This window comes from Arvicanthis niloticus, chromosome 2 (genome assembly GCF_011762505.2).
Source record: "Arvicanthis niloticus isolate mArvNil1 chromosome 2, mArvNil1.pat.X, whole genome shotgun sequence".
NCBI classification, from domain to species: domain Eukaryota; kingdom Metazoa; phylum Chordata; class Mammalia; order Rodentia; family Muridae; genus Arvicanthis; species Arvicanthis niloticus.
This window is the reverse complement of record NC_047659.1, coordinates 12,629,151-12,651,547: the sequence shown is the minus strand read 5'-3', so window position 1 is coordinate 12,651,547 and position 22,397 is coordinate 12,629,151. Positions and strand designations below refer to the sequence as shown.

General features: G+C 49.2%; 1 protein-coding gene and 1 long non-coding RNA gene across 4 annotated transcripts in view; one reads left to right on the top strand and one right to left on the bottom strand.

Annotated features, from left to right (window-relative positions):
• Positions 1 to 22,397, top strand: part of Ggta1 (glycoprotein alpha-galactosyltransferase 1 (inactive)) — a 69,890-nt gene that overhangs the window by 16,746 nt on the left and 30,747 nt on the right. The window contains exon 1 of one of the 3 annotated variants that reach the window (XM_076928591.1): positions 1,567 to 1,720. The exons of the other annotated variants lie outside the window; for them this stretch is intronic. The gene's annotated coding sequence lies outside the window, so the exon portion shown is untranslated. Of the gene's footprint in view, positions 1 to 1,566; positions 1,721 to 22,397 lie in introns of those variants that run through there. 3 annotated transcript variants of the gene reach the window in all.
• The window catches only part of LOC143441283 (uncharacterized), a 93,573-nt gene continuing 90,429 nt past the window's right edge, over positions 19,254 to 22,397 (bottom strand). The window contains exon 5 of the long non-coding RNA XR_013108544.1: positions 19,254 to 21,726. This is a non-coding gene — a long non-coding RNA (uncharacterized LOC143441283). The remainder of the gene's footprint in view (positions 21,727 to 22,397) is intronic.

The window sequence follows — 22,397 nt, the reverse complement described above, 5'->3', positions numbered from 1 at the left end:
GACTACTGGTTAGTCACATGACTCTGGGGAAAACCGGGGAGGAGTCTCAGAGTTGATAGGTCCAGAATTGTCTGCACAGTGAATTCTAGAAGTGAGATTGTGTGGTCCTGGGAGGACAGCAAAACAGGAATTATTTCTCCATTTTCCCCGTAGGCAAACTGAGGCTTAGAGTGCTCGTATCTTGGCCAAGAATGGAGAATGAAGTGGGAGGAAAGTGAGTCATGCAAGCCAGATCTTGAATTCCAAGTGGGGCTTGGAGCCCCTGGTAGCTCCAAGGAGAAAGCATTCTGGAGGCAGCTGCTGGGTCATGGGAATTAGAGGAGGCTCTCGACTGGGGTGGGGGAGGGGAGAGAGAGAGATGCTAGAATGCTAGGGAGAGAAGTTAGGACTAATCTTGTCACACACACACACACACACAGCCCCTATGTTCTACACACACACACACACACACACACACACACACACACACACACACACCTGCTATCTTCTTGCTTGATAACAGGCCACCATACCTAGTTTAAGAGGTTCTGAGGATCACACACTCGACCAGCTGAGCCTCAACCTAGACCCTAGGGCTTGCTATTAACAAAACTGTTTCATTGGTGCCCTTGGGCCTCTCCTCAGGAGCTTTGCTCAGGTCAGTGATTCTCAACCTGTGGTCGAGACCCCTTTGGGAGTCCAACGGCCCTTTCACAGGACCTCCTTTGACCCTCAGAAAACAGGTATTTACATTGCTATATAGCAGTAGCAAATTTTCAGTTATGAAAATAATTTTATGGTTGGGGGTGACCACAACACAGGGAACTGTATTAAAGGGTCGCAGCATTAGGAAGGTTGAGAACCACTGGTCTAAATGCTTTGGTCTGTGCTATTCTGCAGCCTATGCCACTGGAAAGGGGCCTGTGGGTGAGGTGGCCATATCCCACCTGGTTCTAATGGTGCTGGCTGGGGTAGTTTCCCTGCCAGCCAAACAACACAGGGCAGACTGATCTGACAGTCTCCCTGAACGGCTAAACAAAAGACCAAGGGAAATGAATTCTCAAAGCAAAACCCACAGAGAGGAAGTGCCTGTTACTCCCAGAGGAATCCCAAGTTGTCAGCTTGCTCTTGACTGTAGCTATGAAGAAGTCAGTTTCTAAATGCACCTGCCCTGAGACTCACTGCGACTCGGCCAGGCCTGCAACGTTTGCACAAATTCCCTCAAGTTATTCATGAGTTTGGTAATTCATCCAGGGCCGATGGAGCCCTTACCAGGGGCTGGTCTCTGTACCTGCCTGTTAGAGAGGTGAGAATTTAGCTGGGGAGACGGTGCCTAGACATCTTTGTGCACTGAGTCTCCTAGGGCATGTGAGACAAGTCTTGATCTCATCTGAGGTGACTAGATGGATCCTGCAGATGAGTGACAAGGGATGTTCCTGAGGCAGAGGAACCTTGGTGAGAGCTGTCCAGTCCTTCCTGTAGCTACTTCAGGATGCTGAGAGCTCTGTTGTCTGGAGGGCAGAAAGGAAGCCAGAGGAGGCGGCGAGCCTGGTACCGGTCAGCTGCCCAGAGCGGTATTATTAGAGTTAGCAACACCCAGAGAAGCTGCCTGCCTTCCCCCTTCTTCCAGAAGGCGGTGCGTGCTTATGTGGAAGTCCAGCTGTCCCTAGGAGGAACTTGTCTGGTATCGGGTCGGGGAGAAGCCAGGACACTCACAAAATCAGCACTTGGCTCTCCAAAGGTAGGAGCACAGTCTGGGATTGTGGATGGATTTCTATAGATCTTTAGGAAAGTCTGGTTTTGTGTGTCAGACAGTGCAGTGCCAAGGAAGGTTAAATAATATTTCTAAATGCAAACTGGACTGAGTGCTTGGGATGCAATCTTTACTATGTCCCGAATGAAAATCGCCACAGAGGTGCTCAGTGACTGGGTCCAAACACCAAGCATCCCCCTGGGTAGGGTTATCATTCTGAGACTCTGGTATAGATAGCAGAGGGAGACTCCAGCCCCAGGGCAGAGAAAGAGCCAGTCTAATCTGGACAGTGCATGGTGACTTACCCAGTGTGTAATGGGTCACTGCCTTCAGGCTGCTTCCTTAGAGTTCAAGATCACTCTAACTGACCTGGACTGTGTCCCTTTACACTTCATGTACAGAAGGACCTGAGACACAAAAGGGGCAGTTATCTGTTTTGTCCTAGTGGTAGGTGGGGAGTTCTTGACATCAGCTGGGCAGCAACCAAGTCTATCAACGGCACTAGAGGCAAGAACTTCGTGGAGCAACAGAATTCTGCAGTTCCGGGAGGGCCCGGAGCAGCCTCTGAAGGAGGGAAAGAGTCTTCTAGAGAGTGTTAGGTGGGGCAGTAGACATGTTAATGGACCTCTGAGCTTCAGTGTCCTCAGTGTGAAACGTTGCAGACTTTAGATGTAGGATGTGTGTGGTGCCACCACGGTGGAGATGTAATAGTCATCAAAGACCCTGTTATTTATATATTATTATATCCTGGTTTTATCTTCTAAGGCGGTTTTCCCAAGTGTGAAAAGCTAGAAGGACTAGAGTTTGGCATGCAGCCTTATGCTAAGAGTCTCTGTGAGGTTCCTTTTAATTGTAATCTCTCTGAGGCACTTAAGAAACAGGACCTTCTCTCTCCTTCAGTCCTGGCCCAGTGCTGGGGAAAGAACACAGAGCTTTATGCTTTCTGGGTAAGCACTCTACCATTGAATATGGAGGTTAAATAATGGGAAGGAAAGAGGGCCAGGGATGCAGGTCAGTTGGTAGAGTACTTGCCGAGCATCCACAGAGCTGTGGGTTTTGCAGCCAGTAGTGTAAATTGTATGGTGTGCAGGCCTGTTCTCTAAGCACTTGGGAGGCGGAGGCAGGAGGATCAGTTCAAAGTCATCATCGGCTGCATAGCTAGCCTGGGATACTGGAGACCTGGTCATAGAAACAAATAAACAAACATAGTCCCCGCCTGATGTCTTTGATGTACACTGTTGAAGAAAGCCCACCCCCAACACCTTTGAGATGGAATGTCACTGTGGAGCCCCGGCTGGCTTTGAACTCAGATATCTGTCTATCTCTACCTTCTGAGTGCTGGGATTAAAGGTGTGAGCCACCATTCCCTTTTAACAAATAGATTACCAAACCACCCTAAATGCCCACATGGTTGAGGGCAGACTACCACGTCTGGGGGATGGGAGTTAGGGACTCCTTCCTTATCCACAGGAAACACAGCCCCCCACAGTCACAGGCAGCTTGGAGACACTGTGATGTTTACAGATGTTTGGTGACTGGTTCTTCCAAACATAACACCTTGCTGTGTGGTGTTTGCCAGTTTCCACAGTGTAAATATTTCCACCCTGTCCATTTCCAGTTGCTGCCTGAGAACTGAGGAAAGGTGCCCAGCCGGGGCAGGGGGTGGGGACCTGCAGTGGTGTGGTATTTTCCATCTGTCTACATTCTCTTGATAAAGGTAAGCCCAGAGGATAACCACCAATGATCAGAAAGGATGAGTTACTTTGTTCTTAGGGTGACTCATTGACTTGTAACACTTGTAAATGTATCTAACCAAACTTTATTTTGTATGGCCTCTTATTCTTTAATTATTTTTGTCAGGCACATATGGATACATTTTTAAAAAATGACCTACCGAGATCCATTAGTGTATGTGTTTGGGGCTTATTGTTTGGGGTGAGGGTCACCTCTCTGGGCCTCCTCTAACTGAAGTGGCTGAATGTATTGAGAGAGTTCCTAGATTAGGCTTCCTCTATCTACTTTGTCACCATCTTTTGTTTGAGCCTGGAGTAGCAGCAGGTGGGGAATACACCTGTAACCCCAGCCCAGTAGGTAAAGAGAGATCAGGAGTCTAAGGCTGTCCACACACACACACACACACACACACACACACACACACACACAACTTGCTATATAACCCTTCTGTACTTGTGTGTCCTCTCTGTTAGACATCCGTTCGTTCGCAGCTTAGAACAGACCACACCAGACCAAACAGTTCCAAGGGGTGCAGGGGTTATTCAGAAGATAGGGCAAAGATGGGGGGGGGGAGAAGATGGAAGCAGAGAGGAAGAAGAGAGGTCAGGGGGTTCTGCCTGTTTTATATGGGCAGTGATGTAGCCTCTCCCAGGTAAAGGTGAGGTAGCCAGGTGGATTCTGGGAATGTATGGCGGTTGCCTTGGCAACGATGTGGGGGTTGCCTAGATGTGATGTCACTGGGTTCAGAGTCTGATACCAACACTCTCTTTATCCACTGTATTCATTTATGGATTTAGGTTGACTCCCAAGCATCCCTCTAAAGCCCACATGTTGAAGCTTCATTCCCACAGTGGGAACTTTAAGAAGTGGGACCCAGATGGAGGGAGGTCTCAGGTCACTGGAAGTGTGTGCTTGATGGAACACTGGGTTCCTGGATGAAAGGAAAAGTACCAGCCCTGGACACCAAGACCAGGTTGTCAGCACAAAGATTTATTTGTCCCAGAGGGACAGAGGGCAGGGAGTAAGAGACAAAGACTGAGGGCGAGGGAGAATCGGAAGGGAACAGGGAAACAGGGAAGCGGTATTTGGCAGGGAAGGGTGGTTGAGGTGAAGGACTCTCTGGTTAGAGAGGAGACAGACTGAACCCGTAAGCAAATGGAGGTTTATAAAGGTAGTTTATAAAGATAGAAGGGAAAACCCTGTGTTAGGATGAGGTGTTTAATTTGGACTGGGCATGTTAATTAGGTGGGCCAAAGGAGGCTTTTGATTGTTGGGCTTCAATACGTTGATAGCTGGACCTTGATAGTTGGCCTCAGGAGGAAGTGGTCAAACAAGGGACTAGACATTGGTGGCTAGCTTTAGGAATGCAATCTAACAGTTTAGTAAGGCAGAGAGAGTGGGGGAAGGGCAAGACCACCCAGAGTCATATGCTGGTGTCCCTTCACTAGACCCTTTTCTCTGTCCTATGTTTTAGATGAAATGTAGTTGTGTGTATTCGTGTGTGGGTGGGGGCATGTGTGTGTGGGGGTATGTGTGTGTGTGGGGCATGTGTGTGTGGGCATGTGTGGGGGGGGCATGTGTGGGGGCATGTGGGGGGGGCATATGTGTGAAACTGCCGTGGAGGTCAGGGAAGGGCATCAGATCCCTTAGAGCTAGAATTACAGGTGGTTGTGAGCACCTAGTGTGGGTGTTGGGAACCAAATTTTGACAAGAGCAGCAAGCACTTTCAGGCCCTGAGCTGTCTCTCCAGACCTCCCCACCCCCTTTTTCTCATGTAGCCCAGGCTGACCTAAAAACTTCCTAGGTATCCAAGGCTGGTATTAATCTGCTGTACCCCTGATTCCATTTCCTCTATGCTGGGGTCATAAATATGCGCTCTCAGGACTGGCTTCTCCTCTCCCTCCTCCTCTCTACTCTTCTGCTTCCTGGCCTTGATATAAGTGACATTCCTATCTGATATAAAGAAATGTCCCAGTGGTTGCGGTGGTGGCGCACACCTTTAATCCCAGCACTTGGGAGGCAGAGGCAGGTGGATCTCTGAGTTCGAGGCCAGCCTGGTCTACAGAGTGAGTTCCAGGACAGCCAGGGCTACACAGAGAAACCCTGTCTGGAAAAACAAACAAACAAACAAACAAACACACACCAAAAAACCCAAAACAAACAAACAAACAAAAAACAACAAAAAAAGAACTGCCCCAAAGCAAGAGGCCATCAACTCTGTATTGAAACTTCAAAAAGCATGAAGTAAAGCCTTTCTCTTTACAAGCCAAGTATCTCTCTTATTGTTACAGCAGCAGAAAGTTAACACTTGCCAAGTGTGGTCTGAGTGCCCCAGGGCAGACAGTTTGCCTGCTGGCCCCACCTCTGAATCTCAGGCTTAGTCAGACCTGCCCTGCCCCTTGTAGGCTCTCAGTAGTGGGTTGGTTGATGGAGTGGTTGTTGGGCAAGGAGCCTTCCAGACTTCCAGACTTCCCACCTTCCCTCTGAGCTGCATCTTCCCTTGAGGCTCAGTTTATCTGTAAAAGAGAAGGGTTTGGGGGTTGGTGCTTAGCATTCCCTTCAGCTGTGAAATGCCTCCGCAGCCTACAGCAGCAACTCTGGGGTGCTACCCCGACTTTTTTTTTCCCCCCTCAGGGTGTGACAGCTGAGCAACCACAGCAGTCAGGGGTGAGTGGCATGATGGTGTGACCACTGCAAATTACACGTTGTATGTTCAGAACAGGTCAGAGTGGGGTCCTGAGATGCAACTTGGGCGAGCGCCTCTGGTTCGCTGCACGTTTGATTTTAAATTGAGTTTGGCTCATTGTGTATTCAGGGCCTTTCTTTGTTGCAAATAATTTATGGCTCATTCATTCGGTAAGACACCCACTATGTGGGGCCACAAACTGCAGTTTAAGAAGCCGTGTACTGGAGCACCATGGGTGCTCCACGTGTGGCTTACCAGGAAGTGGTTACAGTGTTATCTATAGTTAATCAAGGCTTGTGCTTACAAAAGGTCAGGTTCAGGCTGCTTCAAACAGCCCCTGGCTGAGGGTGTACTTCAGGAGCCAGGGCAGTGGACTCTGGAGTGGTCCCAAGGATTCCATTGAGTGCTCAAAGCAGCTGTTGCCAGCATGAGGGTAGGCTGGTTTACAGGATGACAGTCATTGTGCTCACAGCAGCCAGGGCAGCAAGAGTCTGACGGCTGTTAATTAGGGGAATCAAGTTCTTCTCTTTAGGAGCAGGCGCATCAGAAGAAATGCCTGCAATACAGCAGAAAGAATTCAGCAGCACTGTGATTTTGATGAATTCTTTGAACGGTGCTTAATATTTGCTCAGAGCCCCAGTGAGCATTGGGTCCCCAGCACTGCTTCCAAACAGCATGGCAGAGATCCACAACTGATTAACCACAAGAACAGGGATATACTGAGTCTTGCTTGGGACTGGTCATTTTCTTTCTCCTTGACCAGAGGCCATTGCATACTGAATTTAAAATGGTTTCCCTCACCGGACAGTGGTGGCACACGCCTTTAATCCCAGCACTTGAGAGGCAGAGGAAGGCGGATTTCTGAGTTCGAAGCCAGCCTGGTCTACAAAGTGAGTTCCAGGACAGCCAGGGCTACACAGAGAAACCCTGTCTCGAAAAACCAAAAAAAAAAAAAAAAATGGTTTCCCTCTGGTGCCCATGGTTAGTCCTGGCCTAGCTTTCTGAGCTGCACTTTCTCAACGATGCTGGGTGTACCTTTCTTGGAGCCAGCTGAAAATGCAAGGCTGTCTCCTTTGTTGCTAGGTAAGATGTGCTAGGGTCAGGGGAAAGGTGATCGGCCTGGGTGCCTGATTGGACTTGAACCCACAACCCGCTGCGTCGGAGTCAGAGCACGGCCCTGCTCATTTGCATACTGCTTTCTGTCAAAACATTCAGGGAACTGGTGTTTTGGTTGTTACAGTAAAATGACTCAAATTTCAGTGTTCTGGGGGGCCACATGGTGAGGGCCTAGGGCCGCGCTGCCTGGGGAGACACGCAATCTCCGTTTGCTTTCATTTTCTCTTCTACCCCTGCATCAGCTACAGCTATGCCTGACTCATGGGGGCGGGGGTGGGAGGCTGTGCCGGGGCAAATCCATAGTGACTGGAAAATAAGTATCATAAATCGAAAACTTGTTGAGTGCAGCTAGCTGGAGGAACACCTGGCTCGGGCCGTATGTAGAGTATGTGTAGGGTCTTAGTTTTTTTGATTCAGGATTGGGGTCCAGCCACTGCCCAGTGTCACAATAGGGAATCTTACTGCATAGTATTAACCTAGCAGGGATCCGAATCTGAAATGCAAAGTGTGGTTTCAACAGCACACGATGGCATCTCTAGCGTCAGAAAGTTGAACGTTTTAAGTCATCCATCATACATCTGGAAGCTTCTGGAATGGAGGCTCTACCATCTGCAGGTGAGAAGCAGGGGTCCAGTGCAACTTCAGGCACTCCTTTTGAAAAGCAGAAAAAGAACAGTACTATCCCTAACCTTCAGTGCCCTAGAGGTGAGACACAGCTCCCTCTAGACAGAGGCTGGAGTTCACTCTGATGGGACTCTTGGGTCCTGTATGGCTTGGAGCAGAGAGATTGGAACGGAAACAAACCTGGAAACAGTGCCTTTGGCAGCCTGAAGTCACTCTGCCTTCCAGAGCCAAGTGTCTAGAAGGTCCACCGCAGCCCTCTCTATACCCAGCAGCCGCCCCCCTCATCCTGGTGCTTTGGGGCAGGGTCTAGGATTTCCTGCTTCTCCTCCCATGCAGTTTCCTTTTCCTGCTCTGCTGGGCTTAACTTGATGTTCAGATTTGCTTTCTCAGAGGGATGCCACTGGGACATGGTCTTCACTGCCCGAGCTCTGCTCATTGCTTTTGCAGATGGGCAAGCTGGGAGAGGGAGGTGGTCCGGGAACCAGATTACTCTTCTCTATAGCTCATGCTTACCTTGTTCTTCACCGTAGATACCGTGCTGGGCAGGGGAAATGAGATACACGGATTAAGGAATGCTCTAGAACCACACAGGAAGAGAGGGGGTTGGGACTAAGATACAGGCAATGAGATGGAGTACACACTACAGAAAGACCACCCTCCCCCCACCCCCAAGCCAGTAGGGAGAAAGGAAGTCCAGCCAACAAAGGGGCGGGGTCTCTGAGGTCAAGGGCCCAGGCAGAGCTCCTTAATGCTGAGCCTCTCCACCCAGTCTCCTTTGATTATCGCGTGCAACACTGGCTCCCAAATCTGTTCGTTTTGTTCTGCTTGCCTCCTATGAATGGGTGAAATGCGGTGACCAGGGAACCCTGAAGAGGAGGATGGTGGCCCGGGACCCAGAGCTGGGACTTTAGCAGGGACAGCAGAAGTTCTTTGGTCCCTCTTAGGCAGCTTATGCCTCAGAGATCAGGTCACACTTCTGTTTGCCGCTGGGACCCAAGTGGAACTTTGAGTGAAAGATGAGGGGGTGGGTAGAGCCTCCTAATCAAAATTGTACCAGTTGAAGGTGGAAAGAGACCAAAACAGGCTAAACTTTCCTTTTGTAGCTAGGGAAACTGAGGTGAACAGAGGTCTAAAGCCTGCGAGAACCTGCCCTGGCTCCCACAGTCTCTAGAGGTCCTGATGGGAGAATTATGAAACGGGCAGAGGAGTCCCTGTCTCCACATTCCACACAGGAGGGTTTGGGGCTGGCACAGGTGTCTGTCTGGGCTGGGAGGAGACTTTTCGTGAGCTGAGCCCCGTGAACAAATTATTTTCAAGTCAACACCAGCAAGCACACTAGAAGCCTCCTCTCCTGGCTGACGGACGGGCAGTTGATGTCTGTCACAGGAGTGTGTGGGAGCTGGGCAGCAAGCAGTCAGTGGCACGTGTACAGACAGTGGCCCCAGCACGAGGGGGAGTAACCTGGCAAGTAACTTCTTGGCAGTGAGTGCCTGAAACCTGGGGGGTAAGGAGGCGGTGACTGGGTAAGAGGGGAAGACTGACTCTTACCTGCTGCCTTTCCGGATGAGAGGCCAGAGCCAACTTTGGTGTTGTCCTGCCACCCCACCCACACCGTGTTTTAAGGGAAGAGGCAGGACATAGTCTCTCTCATAACGAAACAGGAGCTGCTGGAAGTACTGACAGTGCTGCTCCTCTCTCATGCCACAGTCGGTTAGAAAACCCTAACGCAAGGTGAGAGGTCGATCAAATGTGGGGCACATGCAAGGCCATGTCTTGCAGTAGCAGCATATACATGCACACACACACACACACACACACACACACACATGCCCATTCACACACGGATGTGCATGCACGAATGCACACACACATGCAGGTACACACAGATACACACAGATGAAAACACATGCATGCTCAAACAGCAGAAATCACTAAGGCTAGCTGTCTCTTAACTACTGACTTTGAGTCACAACTACATTTGGTTGCTTTTCCTCCCCCTGGTAACCCATGAAGACTATGTTTTAAAGGAATGTCCCAGGGCTTACCCCCCAACATCAACCCTGCAATGTGGCACCCTTCTTCCTGTTGGAGCTCTTAAAAACACTGCCGCACATCAGGGATCAGTGGGGCTCACTGCAGCACCTCAGATCCTTCCTAGCAAACAGACAGGCTGACTGCCTTCAGTTTAGTCCTCTTTTAAACACTTGTTCAGTTTATGTGGCCTGGAGCAGGCTGGAGGGGTGGAGGCCTGTTCTTCATCTGGGTTCCAGCCCAAACAGGACCTTTGCAGAAGCAGAAAGGACCGAAAGTTTCCAAGAGAGTGGCTCTCCGAGCTGTAGTGGGTTAGGTCCTGCAGGGAGAGGGAAAAGAACTTCCCCCCCTTTCTCCTGGGTTTGTGGTTAAATTTTTCAAACCAGACAGCTTCTGGGGAGACTCATTAGAAGATTTATTTTGGTTCCATTTTTATTTAGAAGTTACTTAAATACAGACAAGAACTGGAGGGCTTAGGAATGAAGACCATGTCGCCTGCCACTCGTTTCTGTTAGTGGAGCAGCTTGGACCGAGTTTCACTTGGCGATGGTGAACTTGGCTCTTTTTGCAAATGAACGACAGGAAGTATGGCTAACATTTATGCAAAGTCAGTGCGGCTCTGTTACTTTTTATTTATTTCTATTTTAATCTTTTGGGTGTCAGTGCACCACCTAACTTATTTAAATACCTTTTTTTTTTTTCTGGTTACAAAACTCATATATTCTCATCATAGACTGTGCCAATGCAGCGAGCAGAGCAGAAGCTCTGGCCATCCTTCCACAGGCAGAGAGAGACTCCCTCCTTTGTCTGTGGCCCCATTTCATCTCGTCTCACCTCCTTCTGGTCAGTTTCTTTTGCTTCCAGGCTTTGCCTTCTCGTTAATGTTAGCATTTCAGGGGATAGCATGAGAGAGTTGTTCGGTCTCTGCATCTTCCATAGGGCTTGGCACACAGTAGGTACTTCATAATTATTTATTGCTTGGAACAGGATCTGGTGCATTTCCAGTTTTTAGAGAACAGAAAAGCCCAGATAGGCAGGTGTGGGAGGTCACATGGTCCCTCGGGTACCGGAAGGCCTTGGGACTCAGCACTGTTTTTTCTGACAAGTCCAGCAGTCTGGTGAGATTGGGGGAGACACTGTTCTGAGATTATATTACAGCATCTGGTTGCAGCCAGGGGTTTCCCAATATTTACAGAGTGCTGCTGTCTGAGTTTCTTTTGGGCACCTGCAGTTTATATAGGAAGTTCAGTATAAAGTGCAGGGGACAGTTAGCATGGGAGTGCCATCAGGGCTGAGCCAGCACACAGATGTTACAACTGTCTGCAAGGGTGCTCACTCTGAGATGGGTTCTGCCAGTGTTGTGTAGAGAGGCGGCTGCTGTAAACCCCATCCCTGAATCACTGGGAAGCTGGTACTTCCCAGTGAGCTTACTGGATGCTGAAAGTTGAGTTCTTTATTGTGGAAGCAGGAAATGTGTTGATTATGATGAGTGTTACCAATGGAACACATTGCTTAAGTTCAAGGTCAACCCAACTGAGGAAGGGCTAGAGCAGGCGTCCTTGCTCTTTATAGATTGCTTTTCAGCCCAGCGTGGTAGCACGTGCCTTTGATCGCAGTACTCAGGAGGCAGGGGTAGACTGTGGGCTTGAGGTCTGCCTAGTCAATGTAGTGGGTTCTAGGCTAGCCAGGGCTACATAGTGAGACCTGTCTTAAAAAAAAAAGTTTAAAAAGATGAATTTATTTATCTGTGTGTATACCAGTCTTTTTACTTGTAAAAATCTAGTTGTAATTGTTCTATGACTCTATGGTGGGGAAAACATTTATTTATTTATTTATATTGTGTGTGTGTGTGTGTACAAATGCAGGCACCATGGAGGTATGCAGGTAGAGGTCAAAGGGTAACTTGCAGGAGTCTAGGTATAGAACTCACGTCGTCAGGCTTGGCTGCAAGTGCCTTTATCCACCAAGCTGTCTAGCTGGCCCCATCTCCACTGGAGATGACCAAAGAATCATTTACCCTGGAGCAGCCAGGGACTCTGGATTCTCAGAGTTGAAGAGGACAGAATCTTCTGTGTACCTTGGGCTCCTTTGGCATTTGAGAAAGCTGTCAGGTCTCTTTGATTTTTTTTTTTTTTTTTTTTTTTTTTTAATAAATATAAAGTAAGCAGGAGGAGAGACAAGCTGAGGCATACCGAACAGCAGACGAAAGAACTGATACTTGAGGCTGCCTCTCAACGTGGTAGAACTGTACAATGGACTGACCTTAGCACTTACGTTGCAGAAAAGAAATAGGAGTGGAATCAAGTGAGAGTCATGCGCTCAAGAGCCCTCCTGGGGAAATCTGAGTCGGCAGTGAAGAGCATTTGCAATGGCTGCTGTTACTGTAATCATCCAAATTGATGTGATTATATGAGCTACAGATCCTTGGTCTTCAGACATTCACAATCTGAAATGGGGGTGGAGTGGGGTGGAGAGACAGGCGTGGTGGTTGCTGAGGGGAGAGGTAAGGGATGCCAAATTGATGCTCAGCCAATGGCCAGGGGAATTCAGAGAGGGAAGTTCTCCATGCCGACCAGGCCCAGGGGTGGGGTGGGGAGGTAGTTAGGTGCCCCATCCCTCCTTCAGACAGCAGGTTAAATCAGCAAGTCATCCTGGGTCTGTTGGGGGCTGCTCCCATTCAAGGAGCCTGGCAAATACAGTCACCTTGAATCTGCTCTGTGACACAAAGAAGCCCTGGAAGGTCTGTGTGAACAGTTAAGTGCTTGGGCCCATCTTATTGGTCAGATTAGCCATAACCAACTCCAGCGGGCCAGGGATTGAGATCTCACTATGAAGGCAGAAAGCTGGAGATACCTAGTCAAATAGCACTGAAAACTCTCCAAGTTTGGGTGTTCCCTTTTGTGCCAAGCTTGTGAGGACAGCTCAGGAAGCTGAAGGCTGTGTTGGTTCCCCCACTACAGAGCAGCCTTGTTGCTCAAGGCTGGGAATTCATAACCAGAGAAGAAAAAACCCCAACACTGCTTCTCAGCAGAGAAGGAAAGGTATTTAAGGGCTGTCTGTTGACACTTCCGGAGGAACAGAGGCCTGAAGCTGGGGGTAGGAGGAGGTGACCATGAAGGGGCCAGTGGTACCCACTAAGAGCTTGAGGCCCCTTGAGGGGCCTGTGGGGAAGGCAGAAGCAAGAGGATGGAGCTGGGTTTCTAGATGATTCTGTAGACCCAGCTGTGCTGTGGTTGGTAACGGAGTGCCTCTTTCGGGTTCTGCTTTCATTGGCTGACAGTTCTCACAGTGCAGTGTCTCACCCGCCTCATCCACTGAGAGTGAAGCTCACTTTTGCAGTGGCCTGTGCTTTCATTAGAGAGCCCAGAATGGGACTTGGGGGGGGGGGGGAAGCAGAGCAATATGGCTGTTTCTGGAGTGCTTTGAGACACAGTTGAACGTGTTTAGGAAGATGACAGTGGAAGCCAGTCCCCGGCCCCTTCCTTGATCTCTGTGGTTTTCTAGGTTACTTCATGGGGCAGTTTGAATGGCAGCATCTTTACCTTATGCTGAATTGTACTGCATGTGGCTTCCCTTCCCTTCCCCCACACCTCAGTTTACTCACCTGTAGAATGGTGTAGCTCGGAAGATTGGGGTCATTGCTTGAGAGGGAAGGAATCCAGAGTAGAGGCTGTCAAGGTAGCCTCAAATTCCTCTTGAAATCCATGGAACTCAAAGTAAACAGGTGAGTGAAGCTACTGGTGACGGAGCCTCTGGACACTCCCCTCAGCAGGGAGAAGGTTGGCTTCAGGGCCTGTGTTTCCCATTGAACACATAGATCATTAGATCCATGAGCTGTGCCACTGTAGAGCTACACAGCGCCTGGCACCTGCCAGGTGTTCATCCTGGTACAGAGCAAAACTAATACTTAGCCTCCTCTGTACCCGTGGCTTTCAGATTTTTTTTAAAAAAATTATCATTTGCTACACAAGTGCTCTACCACTAGCCTTCTTCTAGATGAAATCTATTTATGTGTGGCATGTGTGTGTGTGTGTGTGAGGGTGTGTGTGTTTGTGTGTATGTGCATGTGTGTGTGTGCATGTATATTCATGTGTGTATGTGTATGTATGCATGTGTGTTTGTGTGTGTGTGTGTGTGTGTGTGTGTGTGTGTGGTTGAGGGGAAAAGCTGTGGGAGTTGGCTTTCTCCTTCCACTGTGTAGGTCCTGGGGATTAAACTCAGGTTTCCAGGTATGGTATGGCAGCAAGTGCTCTAATCCACTGAGCCATTTTGCTGCTTCTGTTTGCAGACTTCTTATGGGATATGAGGAGATAAGAAATAGCTCTTGGCTTTGTCTGAACCCAGCATCCATTCCCACCCAGTCATTTGGGACAGCCACCAGAGCCCTTAGGGTTTCCTGATGAGGGAACGGTGGCCCTTCCTCCACCCAAGGCTGTGGTCAAGGCTTGGGTGGGAAAGGTGATTCAGAAGTACTCTGGGTATTGCTCAGTCTGTGCCAAGGCCAGACTAGCTGTTTTCAGGCCACGGGTACATGGTGGACTCTGGATACACAGAGAAAAATGTGCCAGAGTCTGTGAGGGAGAGTTCTGGAATAATCATCAATGTGAACCAAGAAACTGTTATTTATTGGGAACTTGTTACAGGGGCCTCTGCCAGCACTTCATGGGCGCCATCTCTCTCCAATGTCTGAGAGTGATTTGCTATTCTCACTTTACAGGCAGGCAAGAGAAATCAAGTCTTCAGAAGCCCAACTTGCCCGAGGTCATTCAGTAAATACCCAAGGCTCTCCTGTAGATGTTGGCTCTGCTTCTGGCTGATGGGGACGTGGGGACAGTTTGTTCCTTAGGCACAAGGGACAGTAACACAAGCTGCTGTTTCCTAAGTACATTTTGGGTTCCATGAACTTTACAGATGGATTTGTTGATCTTTTTGGTAATTCAAAGAGGAAATGACTTAAAAATAGGATATGGGGTCTTGCTGCATCGTCTAGGTCGGGTCGACTTGAATTCCTAGGCTCAAGAAATCACCTTTTTAAAGCTGTTGTCATTATGTAGCATTGAGCTGCAGAGCCTGGCTAAAGCATCCCTCATCCTGCTCCATCTCCCTCCCACTTCTGCAGTGCTAGGGCTCTGAAACCTCACTTGGGCTCAGTGCACTCTATTACCCCTGCTTCATAGGTTAGTAAACAGGCTCAGGGAGTGGATGTCCAGGATCACAGGCTGAGAAATATTCCAGTACGTGAGCAAGAGCTGTCTCATTCCAAGGACAGACAGGAAAAAAAAACAAAAAACAAAAAACAAAAAAACCCAAAAACATTCCCCAGTGGCTTGAATTTGAGTTATTTTGTTTGTTTGTTTGTTCATGGGGGGTTTTATTTTTAAACTTTCTGCTAAAATCTCTTCTATTAGATACAAATTCCTGAAAGTGTTTTATGCTCGAGTCAATTTAGTATAAGAGTTTGAGCAAAATATAATAGGAGGGGGGGGGGAAATCCAAGACAGAACAATCTCAGGATTTTCTAGTAAATTCTTAGATTTGAATAACCCTTGGCCATACACAGCTCCCTTTGAGTCAGTCTGTAGTCGGTCTGTCTCCCCCCTTTCAAGCATCAAATCAGGCAAGTTGCAGAAGTTATAAGAGAGAGGCAAGAATGGCAGAAGTACACGGAGGAATGAAGTGTGGATGTGTATAATGGTTAGCACCCCTCATTTTTGAGTCAAGATCACCTCATGTAGACCAGCATGGCCTCAAACTCAGTGGTCTGCTGGTCTATGTCCCTCCAGTGCTGGGATTAAAGGTGTGTGCCATCAGGCCTGGCTGCTGATGGTTAATTGTGACTACCAGCTTGATGAGATTCAAAATCACCATGGAAACGTGGGCTGTGATTATGTCTAGGAGGAGACTGCTTCCAGAAAGGTTGAACTGGACAGGGAAGAGCTACCCATGCTGGGCAGCACCATTCTGTGCGCTGGAATCTTGGGCTGATGACAAAGGGGAAAGAAAGCAGGGGCCAGATGGCCCAGTGGTTAAGAGGGCATGCCGCTCTCACCGAGGACCTGCGTCAGTTCCCAGCACCCATGTTGGGCAACTCACAAACAGTCTGGAACTCCAGCTCCTTGGGAACTGGCCACCTCTGCCCTCCAGGGATATCTGTATACATGCACATGCGCACGCACACATGCACAGTTAAAAACAAAAAACAAATCTTCCCCTTTAAAAAAGAGAGAGCTGAACATGGGCATTCGTGTCTGCAGTTGTGACCAGAGACAACAGACTGTCTGTTCTTGCTTTTTGGTAGAAAACGAAACAAATATGGTACTCCAAGAGCTGGGCCTCTGTGCCACCATAGGAAGGACTCTAGATTTCAGCTGGCATCCGAAAGGACCAATGGGTATTTAAAATAGACCCAGTCAGGTGTGCTAGTACAGACCTGTAATCGCAGTGCTTGAGAGGGAGGCTGAGGCAGGAGAATCACAAGTTCCAGGCCACTGAGCCACATAACCCTGTTTCAAGAACTAAAATATAGCCCGAGAGGACCCAATCGGGAAGGGTGCCCGGAGATGGTGCCATCGAGTCACACTTACTGAACTTTTTTACAGGGAGCAAACCTCCACCTGCCAGGTGACTCTGAACAGGAACAAACCCGAGCAAGTGTCTTAGTCAGGGCTTTTGTTGTGATGAAACACCGTGACAAAAAGCAAGCTGGTGAGGACAGGGTTCATTCAACTCACACTTCCAGATCATCGTCCATCTGTCACTGAGGATGTCAGGACAGAAATTCCAACAGGGCAGGAACCTGGAGCAGGAGCTGATGCAGAGGCCATGGAGGAGTGCTGCTTACTGGCTTGCTTCTATGGCTTTGCTCAGCCTGCTTTCTTATAGCACCCAGGACCATCAGTTAAAGTAAAGCACCACCCACAATGGGCTGGGCCTTCCCCCCATCAATCACTAAATAAGCAAATGCCTTATGTGTGGATCTTAAGGAGGCATTTTCTCAATTGATGGTCCCTCCTTTCTGATAACTCCATCTTGTGTCAAGTTGACATAAATCTATCCAGCACTCAAGGCATCCCTGAGGTATGTGTGGAAGGAGCTGTTGTGTTCAATGGGAAGGGTGGCACTCATGTGGATATGAGGAGTTCCTGGCTCTGGGGCCTTGCCCACGTTACCCAACCTCTGAGCTGTAATTTCCCTGCCTGGGGAAATAGGCAGGTTGCCCAGTGACTGTGGTGAAGATGAAATGAGACCATTATTAAGATTATCTTGGGGCTGGAGAGATGGCTCAGAGTTAAGAGCACTTGCTGTTCATGCTGAGAACTGTGTTTAATTCCCAGCCCCCTCACCCCCTTGCTTGGCAGCTCACAACCATCTGTAACTTCAGTTCCAGGGCATTTGACCACTTCTGGACTCTGGACATTGTACACATGTGCATATAACATACAGTCAAAACACGCACAAAATTAAAACCATGTATGTACATACATATATATGGAGTTGGGGGAAGGAGAGAGACAGAAGAGAGTCACCCTGGCTGGTTTGGAGCCAGGGTGGCCTTGAACTCACAGAGATTTGTCTCCTTTTGTCTCCAGAGTGCTGGGATTACAGGCATGTGTCGCCATACCTGGCTTTTATTTGTAAGCATCTTGTGAGGATGAGCTTAGCCTCACACTGAGATATATGTCTTACAATCAAACAGTTCTGTGTCGAAACAGGGATACAGGTGAGCTCCCCATTCCTGAAAGCTACAATCAAGGGGCTTGGGAAAGAGGGCTAGCGGAAGCCTGGGAGGCCTGACCAGTTACCACTGGCATAAAAAGCATGAAAGACTTAAAGTAGGGATAGTGAATGAACTTTTTCCTTTTAGGCCATCTAGAAAGCCATGCTGTTTTTCAGCTAGGGGCCCAATGGTGAGACAGCGAGGCTGAGGTAGAGGAATTGACTCTGGAAGAACTGGCATCTGCTTGGAGGGACACTAAGAAACAGGCACAGGCCAGGCTGGAAATCTGTTCTCTAAGTGCTTCTGACTGTCAGCAGTTGTGCCTCTGAGTAGACAGAGGCCAGATAAATGCATTTGCTGCTCTCCTTGCGTGGCAAGAGCGTGTTCTCTGCTCCCGCCTCCCTGGGTGGACCGCCCAGCACTGGCCACAGTGGGCGGGGCTTCCCACATTGACCAGCAATCAAGATATATCTTCAGACCAGTCTAGTGGAGGCAATTTCATTTATTGATTGATTGGTTGATTGATTGATTGTATGAGTGCTCTATCTGCATGTACACCTGCAGGTTATTAGAAACAGTCCTTCCAAGGACTGATGTCCTCCCATTATTGATACATAGCTCTTCTGGCTCTGCTTCTACAGCATGTCTGTCTTCTAGCTCTGAAGGAGCAATGGTTGGAGCCTAGCTGTATGTTCTAGGTACCAGGGATCCCCAGGGCTGTATTACAGATGTTCAGAGAGAAAAGCTAGCCTAACCTCTGCATCTGGTAGGGTTGTGGGGGAACAGAGCAGGCGTACTACATAGAGGTTGTTGAAGTGAAAGCTGGACAGGAACTGGTATAGGAGACCTGCCAGGGTCCTTTTCCTGTGGAGCACAGCCTGCATACCTTCTAAAGTGTCAACAGGACCAGCTTCTTCCTCACTTAAAGCATGAGGGGATTAGATTAACCCTAGCTCACAGGGGAAAGTCTGTCTTAGAGCTCGACAGGGCAAGGCAGTGTGCAAGATGTGTGGTTATGTCTTGCTTGGGAAGATGTGGTAGGGGCCAGTGAGATGGTTCAGTGGGTAAAGGTGCTTGCTGCTAAGCCTGATGACCAGAGTTTGATACCTGAGTCTCAACAGTAGATTGGAGAGAACAGAGTCTCGAAAGTTGTCCTTTAGTCATGTGTGCTGTGTATCCCCAAATATACACACAAAAAATGAACAAACAAATGTAGTTTTTCCTACTTTTTCCTTTTCAAGACACGGTTTCTCTGTGTAGCCTTGAATGTCCTGGAACTCATTCTGGAGACCAGGCTGGCCTCCAACACAGATCTGTCTGCCTCTGCTTATGAATGCTGGGATTAAAGGCATGTGCTACCATTGCTCAAATGTAAGTTTTAAAAACTGAAAGAAGGAGGAGGAGGGGGAGGAGGGGGAGGAGGAGGGGGAGGAGGGGGAGGAGGAGGGGGAGGAGGGGGAGGAGGAGGAGGGGGAGGAGAAGGAGGAGGGGGAGGAGGAGGAGGAGGGGGAGGAGGAGGAGGAGGGGGAGGAGGAGGAGGAGGAGGGGGAGGAGGAGGAGAAGAAGAAGAAAGAGAAAACACAGTAATTCCATTTTCCCAGCGAGGGCTGAGTGTCCTCTCCAGTAGAGCGTACAGTCCTGACCACAGAGCTTTCTGAGGCTGCTGCCACTGTCATTTCAGAAATGTTGCTATGATAAAAGCCATGACCAGAAGCAGTTTGGGAGAAAAGGGTTTATTTACTCTTACAGCCTGTAGTTCAGCATGAAGGGAAGTCAGGGCAGGAACTCAGAGGCAGGAATCAAAGTAGAGACCATGCAGGGATACTGCTTACTGGCTTGCTGTCCTTGGCTTGCTCAGCTTTCTTATATAGGCAGGGTAATGAGCAGTGATGGCACTGCCTACAGTGGGCGGGGCTTCCCACATTGATCAGCAATCAAGATATATCTTCAGACCAGTCTAGTGGAGGCAATTTCATTTATTGATTGATTGATTGATTGATTGTATGAGTGCTCTATCTGCATGTACACCTGCAGGCTATTAGAAATTGTATTAGACACCATGTAGTTGCTGGAAATTAAACTCAGGACCTCTGGAAAAGCAGGTTACTCTCAACCGCTGAGCCATCTCTGGAGCCTATGGAGGCAGTTTCTTAATTGAGGTTCCTTCTTCCTGAGTGACTCTGTGTCACGTTGACGAAAACAAACCAGTTGTAATAGCCATGGGAGCATCATGCTAGAAATCTCTTCCCAAGGCTGATAAGGCCGACACACAGGCAATTTCCTCACACAAACGTGAAATTGTGTGCGTGACAGCATTGGTGGAGCTGTGGGTAATCATGATGGCGCTCTCGGAGACAAAGCTGTGTCCTTCTAGAGGACAAGTTGTTTAGCTCTTGATGTTCTGTGTATGTGGCTCTCAGTAGGTGCCAGCTTCTGCGCAGATGTTATGATTTCCATTTTACAGATGTAGCAGTGCAGGCACAGCGGCATCAAGTAAGCCTCCCAGGATAGCATGGTTCATGAGGCAGAGCCTTGACTGGATCCAGACCATAGATCTCTTACCCAGAACGGTCCAGCCCCTCAGTCACCCTGAGACGTAGGCCTGAGACACGATCATTCCTATCACACAGGACAAGAAACCCACCGAGTCACTTTACCCCCTTGCTTAGCAAGCTTGCCCTTTGTGACCATCCCCAACAGATTTGGGATTAAACAAATGACAACCAGCAAGTTTTGTGTTAGTAGTGCTCTGTGCTCTCTGCCAAGGACACTTAATCCCCACATTCCCACAGAGGTAAGTGGGGTGGGAATTGTAGCCAGAAGTGACTTGGAACAAAGCCAGGGCTCCCCACAGGGCTGCAGCTGTCGCTTCTCAGGAGGGACAGTGTGGACAGATCCAAGACCTGACAGTGGCATGGCGAGATTCCTCACCCCTCTCCCCTTTGCACCGCTCCACCCGCCACACTGATCGAAAGAGCTGACCTGGGGAGCATCCCTTCGAAGCCCCCAGGGAGGAAGGGCAGTTCTGGGATGCATCAGGGGAGTATCCCAGCTGGGTGCACTGACTCTCAGAGCATCTCCCTTCATGTAGGCCACATGGAGAGCAGAAGTAAGGGTTCTAAAGAAGGGAAGCTGCTTCCTATGTGCTGGAGTGTGGAGGAGTTGGGATCGGCAGGGAACTCCATGAGGAGCTGGTATGGCTCAGTTGGTGAGGAGCTTGCACAGAGGAGTATGCACAGAGCCCTGTATTCTATCTCCAGCACTGCAAGCGTTTAAAGAGGTCCCGCTTCTGTTAGCACAGCTTATCAACTCTACCCTGATGCCTGTCCCTGCCCCAGTGGTCTTGGTCCCATGGAAGACCACAGATGCACCCTCCCAAGGAGTTCAGTCCTAATGAGGAATCCAGGAGAAGGAAGAGGCAGGGCTGACCCATGATCCTGGGGCCCTAGAGAGTGAGGTGGGCAGGGCAGGGGTTGGGGAGATGGTGTCAGAGAGTGCATGGAGCTTCCACTAGGGAGCTTTCTAGAATTTTCCATCCTGGAAAAGGCCTGTTAATGAGGCCCACTTGTATGTTCTAATCAAGTGGACAGGTCTGTGTAGCCACCATCCGGACTAGAACTTGCCACCCCTTGGGAGCTCACCACCCCCACGTGTAGCACCATGAATTAATTTTACTTGCAAAGGCATTTAAGTTGAAACACATAGCTGATGCCCCCCTCCCACCTTTTAAAACACAAGGTTGCATGTATCCCAGGTTGGCCTCAAACTCACTGTGTACTGGCCTTGGAACCCTGTCCACTCCTCCCAAGTGCTAGGATGATGGACTGGCAGGCCCTGTCATATGCCTGACCTAGAGTGTGTCCTTTTGGGTCAGTCTCCTTTTGCTGAGTACTGAGTGCTGGAGTCCTCCTGTTGATGTGACCTTGCTGCAGCTGCTGGTTCTCATTGCTACAGATAGGATGCCATTGTGGCAGTTGGTGGCAACTTCCTGCTTCTGATGGGCCTTGGGGTCCACTGTGGGGTGTATCTGATGCTCATTACTTGAAAATAGACGTGAGAGAATGACTGTGTCACAGGCATGTGTTCCTGTGGGTTGAATGAATGCAATCAGAGAGGATTTAAGCAAGTTATTAAGAAGGACTTCCAATCCCTGAAGGTTATGGTCAGCTGGCTCCTGCCCTCAGAGGAGGAAGTCGTGAAGCTTCCTTCTGAGAACAGAAGGAAGAGGCTCAATTCCAGGCTGAGTGACCTGGGTTCCAGGCCTTGACTCCTTCCTGTCTGGCATTGGTCCCTTCCCTGTCGTCTAGGGTTCCCAGACTTCCCGGCAGTGTCCCAGCCACTTGGGGAGGGAATGAGGCCGGGGGGCCCTGAGTACCACCTCCCTGCTTGAGCCAATGTGCACCATAGACAGCGTTGCTTCTGAGAACAACAGGCTTTTCTGAGAAGCACAGCCCATGACAGGGTGCTTCTGTGCACACAGTGTGCAGGCCTAGTACGCACACAGCCTGGGTTCCATCCCTCAGAGCACGTAACTGGGTGTGGCGCACACCCATCATCCTGGGACTGTTGGGAGGCAAGATCAGAAGCCCTAGGTTGTTGTTGGCTACACAGCGAGTTCATAGGCTACTTGGGATCCTGTCTTGAAAAAGAAGAGGAGAAAAAAAAAAAGGTGGGCAGGGGTAAGCCTTGTCCCCCAGGAGCAGGTGTGGACCTCTGTGGTCATCCCAAGTGCATATAGTAAAGGCTTCTCTATGGAG